The 19321-nt window shown below is 37.0% G+C and overlaps 1 protein-coding gene across 1 annotated transcript in view; it reads left to right on the top strand.

Annotated features, from left to right (window-relative positions):
• Nucleotides 1-19321, top strand: part of Negr1 (neuronal growth regulator 1) — an 845456-nt gene that overhangs the window by 637153 nt on the left and 188982 nt on the right. The gene's annotated exons all lie outside the window — the stretch shown is intronic.

Below are 19321 nucleotides of genomic sequence, written 5' to 3' on the forward strand. Positions count from 1 at the left end.
AACCTTTTTTTACACTTTCCCACGCTAGATATTTGCTATAGACAGCATAAATTTTATCTGAGCATTCACTTTGTTGAAGGAATGTAGGAAGAAGGGTCTTCTCCCTTGTTATTTTATCAAGGAAACCAGCAAAATGAGTTAAATGTTTCTTTATATGTATCTTCAGGGATCCTTTTTCTTTGCTGATTTTCATGTAATTTATTTAGGCCAAATTATAAATATACTACACTTGTATAATGCATTATTATTTTCAAAACATCATTTATGGTAGTTTTGCAAAATGTGCATCTTAAATATTTCACTTATATAAAGTCAACTCTTTGAGGCTGTGATGCTATGTGAGAAAGAGAGATAAACATACAAAGTAATTTATTTTTTTTTCTTTTTCTTTTATTATTCATATGTGCATACAGGGCTTGGTTCTTTTCTCCCCCCTGCCCCCACCCCCTCCCTTACCACCCACTCCGCCCCCTCTCTCTCCCCCCGACCCCCTCAATACCCAGCAGAAACTATTTTGCCCTTATTTCTAATTTTGTTGTAGAGAGAGTATAAGCAATAACAGGAAGGGACAAGGGTTTTTGCTGGTTGAGATAAGGCTAGCTATACAGGGTATTGACTCACATTGATTTCCTGTGCGTGGGTGTTACCTTCTAGGTTAATTCTTTTTGATCTAACCTTTTCTCTAGTACCTGTTCCCCTTTTCCTATTGGCCTCAGTTGCATTTAAGGTATTTGCTTTAGTTTCTCTGCATTAAGGGCAACAAATGCTAGCTAATTTTTTAGGTGTCTTACCTATCCTCACTCCTCCCTTGTTTGCTCTCGCTTTTATCATGTGCACATAGTCTAATCCCATTGTTGTGTTTGCCCTTGATCTAATGTCCACATATGAGGGAGAACATACGAGTTTTGGTCTTTTGGGCTAGGCTAACCTCACTCAGAATGATCTTCTCCAATTCCATCCATTTACCAGCGAATGATAACATTTTGTTCTTCTTCATGGCTGCATAAAATTCCATTGTGTATAGATACCACATTTTCTTAATCCATTCATCAGTGGTGGGGCATCTTGGCTGTTTCCATAACTTGGCTATTGTGAATAGTGCCGCAATAAACATGGGTGTGCAGGTGCCTCTGGAGTAACCTGTGTCACAGTCTTTTGGGTATATCCCCAAGAGTGGTATTGCTGGATCAAATGGTAGATCAATGTTTAGCTTTTTAAGTAGCCTCCAAATTTTTTTCCAGAGTGGTTGTACTAGTTTACATTCCCACCAACAGTGTAAGAGGGTTCCTTTTCCCTGCATCCTCGCCAACACCTGTTGTTGGTGGTGGTGCTGATGATGGCTAGTCTAACAGGGGTGAAGTGGAATCTTAGCGTGGTTTTAATTTGCATTTCCTTTATTGCTAGAGATGGTGAGCATTTTTTCATGTGTTTTTTGGCTTCCATGATAAGCACACAAAGTAATTTAATGGCAAGACTTGTTACTCCACTTAGTGTTTAAGTTTCAAAGCTGCAGCAATGGGAGGTAAATACCTTGTTGCTCCTTCCATTGCTCTCCATATCCATATAACTCTGATAGTGGCACAAATCTCCATTCTGTGAAACTCTAATATTGAAGACATGTATTTAATATAACATGACTCTAGAACAAAAGCCAGCTACTTCATCTGGTACTCAATCATGGCCAGTCACATAAAATAGTCAGCTTCAATTTTTGGAACATACCCATAAAAAAGTTTTAAAATACCAAAAACCAACACTATCTACATTGATTTGTTACTTAGGTGTATGTATTTCTGAACTAGTATTAATGCCCTACAAAAGTTAAAATATAAAAGATAAGCTACAATAAAAATGGACATTCAGTGATTTTCTTTTTTTTATTTTTAACCTTTTTTATTATTGTTGTATTAGGGTACATTGTGATATTTACAAAAGTTCTTTTTTTATTATTGCTATGCTGGGTGGGGGGTAAATTGGAGTATTTGCAAAAGATCATTCCAGGTATCAAATATATCATATTTGAATTCACCCCCACTGCTTCTCTCTTTCATCCCCTCTCCCCCAGTTCCCATAACAGTCTCAACAGGTATCATTTTTGCATTTACTTACATATGTAGACATTATTTGAACCACCTCCCCCCTCTGCCCCTCCTTTGGGAAGAACCTGTTCCACCCTCTTATTCTCTGATTTTGTTGAAAAAACATAAAAGTTAAATAAGAAAAACAAGGCGTTTTGGCTAGCTTGAGGTAAAGATAGCTATATAGGAAGATTCTTTGTGTTGTTTCCATGCATATAAGTATTACAACACAAATTGTTTCATCTCAGCCAAACCTCTTCACTACTCACTAGTCCCCTTCTCATAGTGGCCTCTGAAAGTTTAAAATTATTATATTCACTCCTATAGAGTAAGCACATCAACCACATTCAAGTTTTAGATTTCCTTCCCTTGTCCTATCCTCCTGTGTGATCTCCCCTTAGTGTGACCCATATCCGATAATATTACTGCATTTGTTTTAGGTCTACAATCTGCATATGAGAGAGAACATGTGATTTTTGACCCTCTGAACCTGACTGATTTCATTTAAGATGATATTCTCTAGTTCTATCCATTTACCTGCAAATGACAAAATTTCACTCTTTGTGGCTAAATAAAACTCCATTGTGTATAAACACCACATTTTCTTAATCCGTTCATAAGTAGTGAGGCATCTTGGCTGTTTCCATAGCTTGGCTATTGTGAATAGTGCTACAATAAACATGGGTGTGCAGGTGCCTTTGTAGTATCCTGAGTCACATTCCTTCAGGTATATTGCTAGGAGTGATATTGTTGGATCGTATGGCAGATCTATTTTCATTTTTTTTAAGGAGCCTCCACATTGTTTTCCATAGTGGTTTTAGTAGCTTACATTCCCACCAGTAGTGTATGAGGGTCCCTTTTCCCCACATCCTTGCCAACATTTGTTGTTCATGGTGTTCTTGATGGTAGCCATTCTAACAGAAGTGAGGTAGAATTTTAATGTGTTTTTCACTTGCATTTCCTTTATGGCCAGGGATAAGCATTTTTTTCATGTGTTTTTTAGCCATTTGGACTTTTTCCTTTGAAAAAGTTCTGTTTAGGTGTCTTACCTATCCTCACCCCTCCCTTGTGTGCTCTCGCTTTTATCATGTGCTCATAGTCCAATCCCCTTGTTGTGTTTGCCCTTGATCTAATGTCCACATATGAGGGAGAACATACGATTTTTGGTTTTTTGAGCCAGGCTAACCTCACTCAGAATGATGTTCTCCAATTCCATCCATTTACCAGCGAATGATAACATTTTGTTCTTCTTCATGGCTGCATAAAATTCCATTGTGTATAGATACCACATTTTCTTAATCCATTCGTCAGTGCTGGGGCATCTTGGCTGTTTCCATAACTTGGCTATTGTGAATAGTGCCACAGAGAAACTAAAGCAGATACCTTAAAGCAACTGAGGCCAATAGGAAAAGGGGAACAGGAACTAGAGAAAAGGTTAGATCAAAAAGAATTAACCTAGAAGGTAACACCCACGCACAGGAAATCAATGTGAGTCAATGCCCTGTATAGCCATCCTTATCTCAACCAGCAAAAACCCTTGTTCCTTCCTATTATTGCTTATACTCTCTCTACAACAAAATTAAGGCGGAGTGGGTGGTAAGGGAGGGGGTGGGGGCAGGGGGGAGAAATGAACCAAGCCTTGTATGCACATATGAATAATAAAAGAAAAATGAAAAAAAAAAAAAAAGAAAGAAAAAGTTCTGTTTAGTTCATTTGCCTCCTTCTTTATTGGATCATTGATTTTTGGGGGGAGTTCAGTTTTTGAGCTCCTTGCATTTTCTGGTTATCAGTCCCTTGTCTGAAGAATAGCTAGCAAAGATTTTCTCCCATTCTGTGGGTGGTTTCTTCAATTTAGAGACCATGTCTTTTGTTGTGCAGAAGCTTTTTAATTTCATGTAGTCCCATTTGTCAATCCTTTTTCTTAGTTATTGAGCCACTTGAGTTCAACTGAAGAAGTCCTTGCCTATGCCTATTGTTTACAATGTATTCCCTGCTCTTTCCTATACTAGCATCAAGGCTTCAGGTCTGATATTAAGGTCCTTAATCCACTTTGAGTTGATACTAGTACAGGACAGACATGGATCTAGTTTTAGTTTTCTGCAGGCAGATAACCGCTTTTCCCAGCATTTGTTGAAGAAGCTGTCTTTTTTCCATTGTATATTTTTGGTACCTTTGTGGAAAATTAGTTGAACATAGCTGTGTGAATTCTTACCTGGGTCCTCTATTCTTTTCCACTGGTCTTCATGTCTGTTTTTGTGCTGTGTTTGTTTTTATTACTATGTCTCTGTAGTGCAGTTTGAAGTCAGGTATTGTAATACCTCCAGCATTGCTCTTTTTGCTTAATATCATATGTCTTGGTTGTTTGCAGTCTTTTCTGTTTCCAAATAAACTTTAGGGTTGATTTTTTAACCTCTGTGATGAATGTCATTGGGATTTTGATAGGAATTGCATTGAACGTGTAGATTGCTTTGGGTAGTATAATGATTTTTACTATGTTGATTCTGCTAATCATGAGCATGGGAGATCTTTCCACCTTCTGTAGTCTTCTTAGATCTCTTTCTTCAATGGTTTGTAGTTCTTCTTGTAGAGGTCATTTACATCCTTCGTTAAGTTTATTCCTAGGTATTTGATTTTTTTTTTGAGGCTATTGTAAACAGCATTTTTTTCTTGTATTCTTTCTTAATCTGCTCATCGTTGGTGTATAGAAAGGGTAATGATTTTTGTAAGTTCATTTTATGTCCAGCTACTTTGCTGAAACTGTTTATGGTATTTAGGAGTTTTGGGGTGGTTTCATTAATTTTGAAATAATTTTTGGGGTTATTTCATTAATTTCAGTTATTATTTTTATTGTTTCTCTCCTTATGCTTGTTTTCAGTTTAGCTTGTTATTCTTTTTCTAGGAGTTTGAGATATAGCATTAGGTCATTTATTTGAGATCTTTTGTGTTTTTGATATATGCATTTATAGCTATAAACTTTCTTCTTAGGACTGCCTTTGCTGTGTCCCATAAGTTCTGATAGGTTGTGTTTTCATTTTAATTAAATTCCAGGAAGTTTTTGATTTCCTCCCTTATTTCTTCTGTGATCATTGAGCAATGATTAGTTTGCTAATCATTGAGCAATGTGTTTGTTCAACTTCCAGTTGTTTGCATATTATCTGTTGCTGCTTTTGTGTTGGGTTCCAGTTTTGTGGCATTGTGATCAGATAGTATGCAGGGGGTTATTTCAGGTTTTTTATATTTGTTGAGACTTGCTTCCTGCCCTAAGATATTGTGTATTTTGGAGATAGTTCCATAGGCTGCTGAGAAGAATGTATGTTGTGCTGTTGCAGGGTGAAATATTCTGCAGACAGCAGCTAAGTCCATTTGATCTATGGCGTCATTTAGTTCTAGGATTCTTTGTTGACTTTTTGTCTGGATAACCTATCTATTGGAGATAGAATGGTATTAAATTCTCCCACTACTACTGTGTCGGGGTGTATAGGTAGTTCTAAGTCCTTTAGTGTATGTTTAATGAAGTTGGGTGCACTGACATTGGGTGCATATAGGTTGGTAATTGTTACTTCCTTTTGATGTATTGCCCTTTTTATTAGTATGAAGTTACCTTCTTTGTCTTATTTGACTAATGTAAGTTTGAAGTCTACTTTGTCTGATATGAGTATTGCTACTCCTGCCTGAGCTACTCCTGCCTGATTTCAGGGGCCATAGTCTGGTAAATCTTCTTCCAGTCTTTCACCCTAAGCCAGTGTTTATGTCTATCAATAAAGTGGGTCTCCAGTAAAGAACAGATTGTCAGATCTTCCCTTTTAATCCAGATTGCCAAATGGTGTCTTTTGATGGGGGAGTTGAGTCCATTGACATTCAAATTATTGATAGGTTTGTGGTGACTCCTGCCATTTACTTGTTTTTGATGTTCAAGGATTTGAGTGTGTGTAGTCAAGTCAATGCTATTCTCTGATTATTGCCTTCTCTTCTCCTGTGGTTTGATATTTCCTATCCTCTCATGGTTTTGTTTGCTCTCATCTTCTCTGTGTAGAATTCCTTGCAGAATCTTCTGTAGTGATGGCTTGGTGGTCATATATTGTTTCATTTTCTGTTTATCATGGAAAAGTTTTATTCTTCCATCAATTTTTAATGATAGTTTTGCTAGGTAGAATATCCTAGGGCTGAAATTGTTTTTTCTCAGTGCATGAAATATCTCACTCCATGTCCTTGCCTTTAAGTTTTCTGTTGAGAAATCTGCTGTTATTTTGATGGATTTACCTTTTTATGTTATTTTTGTTTGTTTGTTTTTCTCTCTTATAGCCTTCAGTATTCTTTCTCTGTTCTCTGTGCTATTTGTTTTAATGATAATATGCCAAAGAGGTTGTGTTTTGGTTCAGTCTGTTTGGTGTCCTGGAGGCTTCCTGTACCTGAATGGGGAAAATTTTCTTGAGATTTGGGGAATTTTCTGCTACTGTTTTATTGAAATTACATATCTCTTTGGTTTGCACATCTTCTCCTTCTTCAAAGCTCATGATTATCAATTTTTCTCTCTTTGATGGAGTAACACTGAGTTCTTGTGTATTCCTTTCATAGCTCTTGAGTTGTTGGACTAATATTTCTTCTGTTTTTTTCTTTAATATCTGTTTTATCTTTGAACCCTGAGATTCTGTTTCCCATTTCCTCTAGTCTGCTGGATACCCTTCCACTGTATTTTTTATTTTTCTAAAGGAAATTTCTATTTCCAAGATTTCTGTTTGATTCTTTTTTCTAAGGTTGTCCATATCTTTGTTCAACTTCTCTTTCATATCTTGTGTTGACTTCTGTATTGCTTATATCTTTTTTTTTAATCGTCTCCTTTGTTTCACTTTGGTGTTGGTTGAAGTCCTCTCTGAGTTCATTACTTGTTTCTGTATCTTCTCAATTTTTTTATTTGTGGTGTCTTGCTATTTCTTGAGAGCATCTTGTACGTTTTGGTTAACCATGTCTTATAGCTTCTCCATGATTTCCTCAGTGATCTCATCCATGATTTCCTCTTTGAGACATTTTTTGTGGATGTCACTGAACTCATTATTAACATTGTTTTGTTGTTTTGTTGGGTCAGGAACTGGGTATTCATTTTCTTGATTTCCCACTAAATCTCCTATTGAATTTTTCTTTTAAAGAGTTCAGTTTCCTTGCCTTCTTATCCCTATCATTCTAATTGGTGTTGTGGAACTATGTTCTTGATTGGCTTGTTGGCACATTTAATTGCCTGTTTTCTTTCCCATGATTTTATTTTTGTGTTGTGACTGTCTTAGTTGTTAGCTGGGTTGATGTACTATTTCTGCCCCTGGCTACCTGGAGTTGTAAATTAGCAATAACAAAGTCACAGGTTCAATGCCAGACCAGTTGCTTACATTTCATATAAAAAAAAAACCTCTCGGTGATATCTTTGAACAGTGGGAGTTTGGAGGAGTGGGGAGTAATGGTTGTTTGGTTAGAGATAGAAATGTAGTTAATTGGTAAAGGTGGCATTAAAAGTGAGGGAGATGGTGTGAGTGGAGGAAGAGGCATGGGGGCTGCTGGATTTTGGGGCCTTTGTGGGTGTTTGGGTGTGGTTCTGCTGTTGTAGTTGAGGGTGCTTGTGTCAGGAATTGCAGAGGGCTGGGGGTGTGTATGGCTAGTACAGTAGGCTATTCAGTTGGTGGTAAATGTGTAGGAGAGAAAGGTAATGTTGTGACAAATTGGGGAAGGCGAGGAGAGGGAGGCAAAGACAATGAGAGAGAGTAGATGACAACGAGCAGAAAGAACAGTTGCAGGGAGAACAATGGGTTGTGACACAAGAAAGGGAGAGAAAGTAATAGTAGGGATAAGAAAATAGTAATGGTGAAGTTAATAATACTGAAAAAAAAAAACAGGTACAACAACAAAAAGCTCAGTCAGCTTGGCAAATGTTCTGAATGTATTCTTTTGGCATCCAATCCTGGTATTGGCACTTGTTGTTCTGGGCTATGTGGGGAAGGGTGTGCTCATCTTATCAGACAACCCGGAGAGACAGCTGAAGGTTTTTTGTTTTTATTTTTTCCCTGTTTTCCTTGGTCTTATGGGTCATCTGTTACAAATGGGAGCTCTCAGGTGGTTTCATCAGACAGCTGGCTTGGAAGCAGTATTTGCTTCTTTCTGTCCACAGGGAAGGTTGCAATTCAGACCAGTTTGTGCAAAGTGGTCCAATCTGTTGTTTTTGCCAGGTGGCAGCTGCATTTCCCTATTGCTACAACTCTGTTCTGCTTAGCACCTCACGCAACAAGGTGGGGCAATTCAGTTTTGTGTACCACCCTCAGTCCCAAGAGACTACCTCAGTGATCTGCCATGCCCCTACTTTGGAAGGTTGGCTTGTCACCCACCCTTGATCCCAGCCTTTGTTTCTCATCCCACTTCTGCTTGCTGAGAGTTTGTCTCCTCTGGGAGGCTGGCTAGTCACCCACTCCTGCTCTAAGTGCTTGTTCCTTGCCCTGCATTCACTACCTGAGAGTTCACTGCCTTGCTCCATCTCCATTCTTAGAGGTTGGTTCAGCACTCCACCACACCCCCACTGTCAGTGGTAGGTTACAATTCACTGGTTTTTTTTCTCAGCTTTGTTCAAAGATGGGGGAGAGGGTTTAATCTGCCCAGGGTTATGTTCTCTGGGGTTGCAGGGGGGAGTCATGTGTGGTGTGTGGTGACCACCATTTGGGTCTGCAGATTTGCACAGGCTGCTTTGAAACCAGCCGGTGGGGAGTAATGGCATGTTGCTTTTCTCAAGGCACTTACTGGGACTGGGTTTAGCCCAGCTGGGTATAGGTACACTTTCCACAGGTTAGGGGTCCAGAATGTCACAGGGTTCAGTTCTGTTTGATGCTTTATCTTCTCCTTTTTGAAAAAAGAAAGAGAAGAAAAAAATATAAGGAAAGAAAAGGCCAGGGATCTTTTTCCCAGGGCAGACACGCCGTATTGGCTGTGCCACACTGGGATTTTCCTGACTGTTAGGTGCAATTAAAAGTTGTTCTAAGGGTCAGTCCTTGAATTTTATATGCCAACACCCAATGTGTTGGCAGTTATTATTCTGGCTAGAAATAATCAGAATTATCCAAGTGTAGCTCCCATGTCTCAAAGTGGTCTCTGAAATCATGGCACTCAGGAATTCTGATTCCCTATCCTACCCACTATCTTGGATCTCCCATTTAGTTATTTTCTTCTCACATTCCAACACACCACTTGGTACTCACTTTGGAATGTTTGTTCTTTTAGAAAATGTTGTCATGTATGGTAACATAAATATAAGGACTTTAAAGAGCTTTACAGGCACAATTTTAACTACATTTAACTCTTGTCCTTGTTCCTATATTACTTGACTCAGTCTATATTTTTTACCCATTCTTGTATAATACAACCAGATTATACCTGAGGAATAACTATCTTACAAAAGTTTAAAGGACATTTTTAAAGAAGTACAGAATGGGAATCTCTCTCTCTCTCTCTCTCTCTTTGTCTCTCAATATCATGTGATGACTATGTAGAGAGATTTTAATTTCTTGGTGTCAGGATATGAGTTCAGATATCATAGGAAATAGGGCTTTAAAAGCACCATAAAACAAAACATGGACATTGTAAATGTGATAAGACATTTGGACTCAATTCTGTAGACATTGGGAAGCTATTGAAGGACTTTTTCAAAGCAGAAAAACAATGCAGTCCCAATCTTCACAAAATGTTTCTTAAGAGAGTTGAAAGGAATAGATGAGAAAGATAAAATATGAGTTCAACTACAATATTGGCTGTGCAGCTAAAAAAGCAAAAGAGAGTATTTGAATATATTATTGATAAATTAGATAAGAAAGGACAATTTGAAGATAATTCAAGTTTTCTATCCAGATAACAAGGTAACAATGAGGTCATTCGCTGAGGCTGGAACACAGGGAAAGATGTTTGAAGGGGCCATGATAAATTTATTTGGGACATACCAGAATCAAGACATTAATACTGTATTCAGAGTCCACCAGTAAACAGCTGACAGTTCAAAATGAACATTGCAAAATACATGTCTGATTTATCACTTTATATGTGGAGCTCATTGGTGGTTCTTTATTTTCCATGAATAAAGTCATTATTTCATATGGCATGGGAGGCCCTCATGTTTGGCCCCTGTTTACCTCTCTGATCATGAATCTTGCCATTTTATTCTCTTACAACCTAAGTCATATCAATCCTGTAAGATTTTAGCTTTCAAACTGTGACATGTCTTCTCTCTGTCAGGACTCTTCATTTGCTGGCTTCTCTGCTTATAAGCCTCTTTTTGCATGCACACCCAATCCTCTGCCTATCTGCCTTCCACTATTTTATGCTTAGTCTCAGTACAGAAATTCCCTTTTCCTGGGAAGGAAGCTCTCCAAATGTACTCTCATGTGCTCTCCTCTATTAAAGGACTTATTAGACTATCCTCAACTTCTTTTTCTTATCCATCTCTCTTACTAAGCTTTATTTTACTTAGAAGTAAAGATTTCTTCATTCTTGCACACTATCATGTCCCTACCACATTATGTTTGGTATGAGTAACAGTGTTGCAAGAATGAGTTACAGTCTTTCAATAAGGTAGAGCCATTTTTATTTTAATTCACTTTCAAACTGAAATGAGGGTATTAATCCAAATTGATCCTTTCAGGGTGTGGAAGGGTGAATATAGTGCAAATACTGTGTATGCATGTATGTAAATGGGAAAATGATACTTGCTGAAACTATTTCAGGACTGGGGGGAGGGACAAAGCAAGATGATATATTTGACATATTATAAGAATTTTTGTAAATGCCACAGTTTACTCCCACCCAGCACAACAGTAAAAAACTTTTTACAAATTAAGTAAAAACAAATTGATCCTTTCACCTTAGGTTGTGGGACACTGTAAGCTCATATATGGTTAAAGAAAGGAAGGTGGTTTCTGTTGCTGAATTCTGGCTTTCTTTTTTGTGAATGTCATCTCTGCAAGATGGTTGTGTTGTTTCATGGCAAAATGAAATTTGACATTAAAATCATGGGCATATTTATATTAGAAAAGCAGTTCAAGCAGAGGGGAGAAATTCAGTCATAGGCCAGGTTGTCAGGGATATAGGGGCTCACTGCAATCAGTGAGGTTTGATACTTGCTCTGTAGACTTTTTTTATTTGATGTAAGGTTAAAAGGGATGATCCTCTTTGTGCAAATCAAATTGTCACAAGTAAAGCAGCCCAAAAGTCTCTTATCTAAAATTATTAATTTCATTAAAATTGATAAAGTAAACAAGACATACATTTTAAATAGCTTAATAAAGTCTAGAATCATTAAAGTTTCCTAATGTATTATAATAACATTAATTTATTCAAATGTGCAACTAAAGATAGATACCCCGAGGGGCTAAGACAGTGATGCATGATATTCTTCAGTCTGTTTCTAGGAATAAATGATATCATATTGCTTTCAAGCCTTAAGTATCAAGCAACACAATAAACTAATAGCTATGATATAGCAGCATGTTCACATGAATTTTCATTTCTCTCTGGTTTCAGCAGTTTTTTACTCCTCTCCATTTTATTTTCTTTTTTGTTGTTGTTATCTATCCTACAGATCTGTGAAAAGCCAAGATAAGGTTGATAATGTGCATGTAATTGATACTGAGTTTGGCACATTTTGAAATCATAATGCCATGATCTTTTCAGTCTCTCGCCTAGATCTTTTCTTCAAAATAATTTCCTGTATGCTCAATATTTAATATTTTGCTGCCATCTGAGAGGAAATGTATCTGTTCTGTCTAAGAAACAGACCCTATCACTGAACAAAAAAATCACCTATCAGAATCTAGTGTCTATTGCATTTGATATATATGTTCATAGATATTACACACTATATATTTTGAAAACATTCTTACTTCAATGCTTTGCTATTTTTCCCATTTCACAGATGAAAAAACTAAGAATTACAAAAGTATAATAGCATAATTCATGGAGTAAAGCTTGCAACAAATGCTTTCTGTATAACTACTTATTAAGTGGCTAGCACTATTACAGTATGTGCTTAGAATACTATGATTAGCAAAACCATTGAGAAATCTTATCATAATGGAATTATACACAAATGAGGAAGATAGGCATTAAAAAATCACACAAATATTTGAAAACTTAAAATTGAGAAGTATTTGATACTATGCTAGTAATTTGGCCAATTAAGGCAGAACACAATAACTATAGCATCACTAGAACTTAAACTTCACATTTTTGGAATCACTCCAAAATATTGTATTTTTGTCCCTTGGCCAGGTTGTAGTTCTCTGCCATTCTTGACCATATTCTGCATATATATGAAGAAACATTTTCTACCATTCAAATATTTAGTGAATACAGAGAAGAAAAACAATAATTGAGAGAGAAAAAAAGTGTGTGTGTGTGTTGGGAAGGAGTTTGGGAAGGGAAAAAGAAAAGAACCATTTTTTGTTCTCATCTCAGGCTAAGAGTAGCCTGAAAGACTGACACCAGTGGAGTCTGATGACAGCTGTGTAAGAGATCATACTAAAAGGCATAACTAAACCTCAAATAAATAATCATGAGGTCTCTGGTCCAGAAAAGTATCCAGATAGCTAGCTGAACTGAGGTTTGCTTTTTAATTTCACTTTCTACCCCATTAGAGTCACTCCTTGGATTGAACCTAGTTTTCCTGGCATAGACACCACATAACAGTTGGCTATTAAGCTTCATTGGTTTTATTTCCTGGCTTGACTCAATCTTCTTGAAGCATCCATGATTTCTGACTTGTTTCTCCAAGCTCAAACATAGCATCCAGGTTTTTATTTGATGATTTGAATACTGACTACCATTAGGGGAGGATACCAATAATCAGAGAATTACAGATTTCAATTTTGGTTCTGTGATGTAGAAGATATATTAGCTCAATCTTTCTAAGCTTCTGTTTTCTCAATTGTAAAATGGTATTGATAACACCTATCCTCTACAGTTGTTGGGAACATTAGTTCACACATACATTTGAAAATACTTACTGGCATACTGAATGTCAGTTTCCTACCCTTAACATCAGACATTTTTGCACACAACACTGAAATTTTCTAGACTTAGATTACTTCAGTCATAAATGTGTTGAGAACAGCTAACATTTTCCACACATATAAAGCATTCCTGTTCAGACTGAAAAGACTAAAAATGAAGTTACAATTCAGAGCCTATAATGTTTATTGTTATTCCTGACATGAAAAGACAATGAACAATAATCTCAAAATATGGAGTGAGACTGGATTTATATATGTAATGAATAAGCTTCAGTGTTGCTGCTCCATTTATTTTTGCAATTTTAACAATTGAAAGCTGATGGCTACTGGGATAGGTTTTCTGTGCTGATGTCACTTATGGCTCTTCTTGTCTTCCTAAACAATAGAGCCTGAGAGAGTTATGATTGCAAAGTTTGTGAACATTTCATGAGTCAGAAATGTAAGTATCACTAATTATTTAGCATGATTTCCACATGTGTTATTTATGACACTAGGAAATATAAGAGGCTATTCTAATTCAGAACTACTTAGTGGGTTGGGTTGTGAAACTCACAGGTTTACAGCATCTGTTGGCCAGGGAAATAGACCACAGTTTACAGATTTATGAGGCATTGGCAAAGACAGAAGAGTGAGGGTAATGGACCTGGATATGGAGCAAACTTCTGTTGGTGTCAGAAGGTAGAGGACAGAAAGATATACAGCAGTAGAAGGATCTCATAACTATATTCCCAACAGTAAAAGTGCTGCAGAGAAAAATGACCAGGTAATTCCAAGGAAGCACCATATACTGCTGATCTACTGGTGAAGAAAGAGATGCCATATTTAACTCCTACATCAGTAGAATGTTTTTCTCTTTCTTTAGATTGAGAGGCTACAAGAAAGCATCTTTCATTCTATAATCTAAGTCAATACAAGAATGGTTCTCTATACAGAAAATATAATAATATATAACCATCTTGGAACAAATCTGTTTCAAAAAGAAAAGGTCATCAATTAAAGAGCACTTTTACCATTCTTTTTTTGTCACATTCAGGCTATACATGCTGGAACTTCTAAGTGTGAATACAGGTGTCGGTAACTAAGGGTAGATGTGGTCATCTGTTGTATACACGTCTTTACATGTATGATTCCTTTCCTCAGCTTTGACCTTCTCGAGGGCAGAGTTCATATGTTATGCAGAGAAGTTCCTAATCACTCTATGTAGAGTTCATCCTTGTAACTATTAACATTTTCAGAATTAACTTGAGCATTTGAGAAAGGCCTTCAATCTCAGATCCCTGTCAGAAAAATCCAGAAGTACATCCTCTAGAGACATACACAATCTCAGAAGTTACTGTCCCTCAAAAGCAGCTTTGCTAAGACCATTCCAGCCTAGATATCTACCAGACCAGGACAAGGTTTTAATTTTTATTGTTTTATTATTCACATGTGCATACAATGCTTGGGTCATTTCTCCCCCCTGCCCCCACCCCCTCCCTTACCACCCACTCTGCCCCCTCCCTCTCCCCCCACCCCCTCAATACCCAGCAGAAACTATTTTCCCCTTATCTCTAATTTTGTTGAAGAGAGAGTATATGCAATAATAGGAAGGAATAACGGTTTTTGCTAGTTGAGATAAGGATAGCTATACAGGGAATTGACTCACATTAATTTCCTGTGCATGTGCATTACCTTCTAGGTTAATTGTTTTTGATCTAACCTTTTCTCTAGTTCCTGGTCCCCTTCTCCTATTGGCCTCAGTTGCTTTTAAGATATCTGCTTTAGTTTCTCTGCGTTGAGGACAGCAAATGCTAGCTAATGTTTTGGGTGTCTTACCTATCCTCACACCTCCTTGTGTGCTCTCGCTTTTGGATGTGCTCAAAGTCCAATCCCCTTGTTGTGTTTGCCCTTGATCTAATGTCTGTATATGAGGGAGAACATATGATTTTTGGTCTTTTGGGCCAGGCTAACCTCACTCAGAATGATGTTCTCCAATTCCATCCATTTACCAGCGAATGATAACATTTTGTTCTTCTTCATGGCTGCATACAATTTCAATGTGTATAGATACCACATTTTCTTGATCCATTTGTCAGTTGTGGAGCATCTTGGCTGTTTCCATAACTTGGCTATTGTGAATAGTGCTGCAATAAACATAGGTGTGCAGGTGCCTCTGGAGTAACCTGTGTCACAGTCTTTTGGGTATATCCCCAAGAGTGGTATTGCTGGATCAAATGGTAGATCAATGTTTAGCTTTTTAAGTAGCTTCCAAATTTTTTTCCAGAGTGGTTGTACTAGTTTACATTCCCACCAACAGTGTAAGAGGATTCCTTTTTCCCCACATCTTCGCCAACACCTGTTGGTGGTGGTGTTGCTAATGATGGCTATTCTAACAGAGGTGAGGTGGAATTTTAGTGTGGTTTTAATTTGCATTTCCTTTATTGCTAGAGATGGTGAGCATTTTTTCATGTGTTTTTTGGCCATTTGAATTTCTTCTTTTGAGAAAGTTCTGTTTAGTTCACTTGCCCATTTCTTTATTGACTCATTAGTTTTGGGAGAATTTAGTTTTTTAAGTTCCCTATATATTCTAGTTATCAGTCCTTTGTCTGATGTGTAGCTGGCAAATATTTTCTCCCACTCTGTGGGTGTTCTCTTCAGTTTAGAGACCATTTCTTTTTAGTTTTATGAGGTCCCATTTATCTATGCTATCTCTTAGTTGCTGTGCTGCTGGGGTTTCATTGAGAAAGTTCTTACCTATACCTACTAATTCCAGAGTATTTCCTACTCTTTCCTGTATCACTTTTAGAGTTTGGGGTCTGATATTAAGATCCTTGACCCATTTTGAGTTAATATTGGTATAGGGTGATATGCATGGATCTAGTTTCAGTTTTTGCAGACTGCTAACCAGTTTTCCCAGCAGTTTTTGTTGAAGATGCTGCTTTTTCTCCATCGTATATTTTTAGCACTTTTGTCAAAGACAAGTTAGATAGAGTTGTGTGGCTTCATATCTGGGTCCTCTATTCTGTTCCACTGGTCTTCATGTCTGTTTTTGTGCCAGTACCATGCTGTTTTTATTGTTATTGCTTTGTAATATAGTTTGAAGTCAGGTTGCCTCCAGCATTGTTCTTTTCACTGAGTATTGCCTTGGCTACTCGTGGCCTCTTGTGTTTCCATATAAATTTCACTGTAGATTTTTCAGTGTCTTTAACGAATGTCATTGGAATTTTGATGGGAATTGCATTAAACATGTAGATTACTTTTGGGAGTATCGACATTTTTACTATGTTGATTCTACCAATCCATGAGCATGGGAGATCTCTCCACTTTCTATAGTCTTCCTCAATCTCTTTCTTCAGAAGTTTATAGTTTTCCTTGTAGAGGTCATTCACATCTTTTGTTAGGTTTACATCTAGGTATTTCATTTTTTTTTGAGGCTATTGTAAATGGAATTGTTTTCATATATTCTTTTCAGTTTGTTCATTATTAGTGTATAGAAATGCTAATGATTTTTCTATGTTGATTTTATATCCTGCTACCTTGCTGTTGCTATTGATGATGTCTAGAAGCTTCTGAGTTGAGATTTTTTTGGGTCTTTAAGGTATAGGATCATGTCATCTGCAAATGGGGATATTTTGACAGTTTCTTTACCTATTTGTATTCCTTTTATTCCTTCTTCTTGCCTAATTGCTCTGGCTAGGAATTCCAGTACTATGCTGAATAGGAGTGAAGATAGTGGGCATCCTTGTCTAGTTCCTGATTTTAGAGGGAATGGTTTCAGTTTTTCTCCATTAAGTATAATGCTGGCTGTTGTTTGTCATATATAGCTTTTATAATGTTGAAGTACTTTCCTTCTATTCCTAGTTTTCTTAGAGCTTTTATCATGAAATGGTGTTGGATCTTATCAAAGGCTTTTTCTTCATCTATTGAGATGATCAAGTGGTTTTTGTCTTTGCTTCTGTTAATGTGGTTTATTATGTTTATTGATTTTCATATGTTGAACCACCTCTGCATTCCTGGGATGAAGCCTACTTGGTTGTGGTGAATAATCTTTTTGATGTGTTGTTGAATTCAGTTTGCCATTATTTTGTTGAGGATTTTTGCATCAATGTTCATTAAGGAGATTGGCCTATAGATCTCCTTTTTGGGGTGCAGGACAAAGTTTTAAATGGTGGTATTTGAGGAGTCAGCAGTTCTAAAACTTGCAACAGTAGAAGAAAGTAAGCATTAGACTTCAGTAATCTATGAAAGGTAGCTTCTACTAGAGAGAAGAAAATCCCTCAAGGATCTTTTTTTATTGGCTATAATTAGCTGCCTGGCTGATCCAAGTAGCAGGGGTTGGAGCAGTAATGTGCTACTTTGGTAAGGATACACATTGTACTGCTGGCCAAAAGCCAAAAATGGGCCTTCACATACAAAGCATGGGTATACTGCATGACTCAGTAACACCTGTGGCTTTGCCTCCAGGTATATTAAGTGGCAGGGAATCAAGAGCCAACTCACTCAGACAGGCAGCTGTTAAGAACATAAGCCAATAGTGTCACACAGTGTCTGAATGCACTCCCTTGAGAATGTCTCACCAATCTAGACAGTTGAAGACTCTGGTTAATTTATTTCTCAATTCTTTAGCAGCAAAACAGTGTTGGTTTTGGTAGATGGGGCACAACAGGGATTTAGTAGTCCAGGAAGCTTCTGAGTCCTTTGGAGTATGTGTCTGTTACAGAAATATGGGCAAATTGATTTGATCTCCAATGACAAGTTTGGCGGGGCAACAAAGCTGATTTTAACACCCAACATATATCATCAGTTAAATATAAAGTTAGCAATATGATACATGTAAATATGTAATAATCACTATGGGAATTTAGCACAAATTTTAGTAGGTTTGAAATGCTTTATGCTCTATTTTCTTGTGTTAGAATTGGGAAGCATTACATATATTGCTCAAGTTGTTATTTATTCAACTTAAAGTTTTGTTAATCTGATTAAAGTTTATGTTTTGGATAAGTCAAATTCAGCTATTATAAGTAACTCCCAGAGTATTCAAGTGTAACAACTTTTAATCTGCATTTTACTATAGTATATTATAGTTACATTCAGGGGCAAGCTGCATAACACAATGCAAAGAGTTAAATTAAATTTATGCAAAGAGTCAACTTAAATTTTTAGAAGGGTAACATTTATTAGCATCTTCATGATCAAAGAAATATTTAGTACAAAAATGAGCACATTGAAGAGGAACAACTAACATGCCATTTGGATTATAAATTTACAAAGCCCATATTGTGATCAGTTCACCTTTCTCAATAAATCTTAAATTAGTCAGAGAGAAGTTAACATCTCATTGGAATCTTTATTGTAGCAAAGTTCATATTTAGAGAAAAAATTTCTAGAAGATGATTAATAATGATTGAGAGACTGTCACCTCAACTTCATTGACCTATATGCAACTTCTTATGTACCTGGAATACCACTATATAAGGCTGCAAATGATTCAAATATCAGGGAATGTGTGTCCATATGGCTTTGATATTTTAGAAGCTTAAAACAATTCAATTTATTTGGTTTGAAAAGCTATGTGGATCAAAACTGATAGTGAAAGCAATGCAAGAGAAGCTTACAGAGAGAGTGTGTGTGTGTGTGTGTGAGAGAGAGAGAGAGAGAGAGAGAGAGAAGAGAGTCATTTAAGGAGCATTGGAAAAAGAGAGATAGGCCTTCTTCAGAAGGAAATAATAAACATGACAGAAACAAGGGTTGTAATAGCAGCATGCAGATTCAGGAAAGGGATGAAGCATGAAGAGAGATATGACGCACACTGACAATGTGAAGGTATATCAGTCTGTTTCAGAGTGAAGACTTTGGGTGGTAAGACTGGAGAGAGATCATGGAAAGTCAGGATAAAATCAAATCAAATTAAATCTTGTATTGAGGCCCAGAGAGGTAAAAGAACTTTCTCAGGCACATTCCTAAAATGTGGCAGAGATGTTACTGAATTTTAAATGCTATCTTCAAACAATATTACTACTTCTTTTCAGGTTTAGAGGAAGTCATCTGTCTGGATTGTCCATGGCAACAGTAATATTGGACTCAGAACCATCTTATCACATTTGGAGGGTTAACTCTCATGGGAGTTACCTAATAATGTCATCTGAAATGGCCTAGGCATACACTAGCCAGTTGATCAGATCAGTTTCTACTATAAGTAGAATCTTTGCATCTATTTGCCTTTGCTCTTTCTTGACT

Source organism: Castor canadensis, chromosome 7 (assembly GCF_047511655.1).
Source record: "Castor canadensis chromosome 7, mCasCan1.hap1v2, whole genome shotgun sequence".
Lineage (NCBI taxonomy): Eukaryota > Metazoa > Chordata > Mammalia > Rodentia > Castoridae > Castor > Castor canadensis.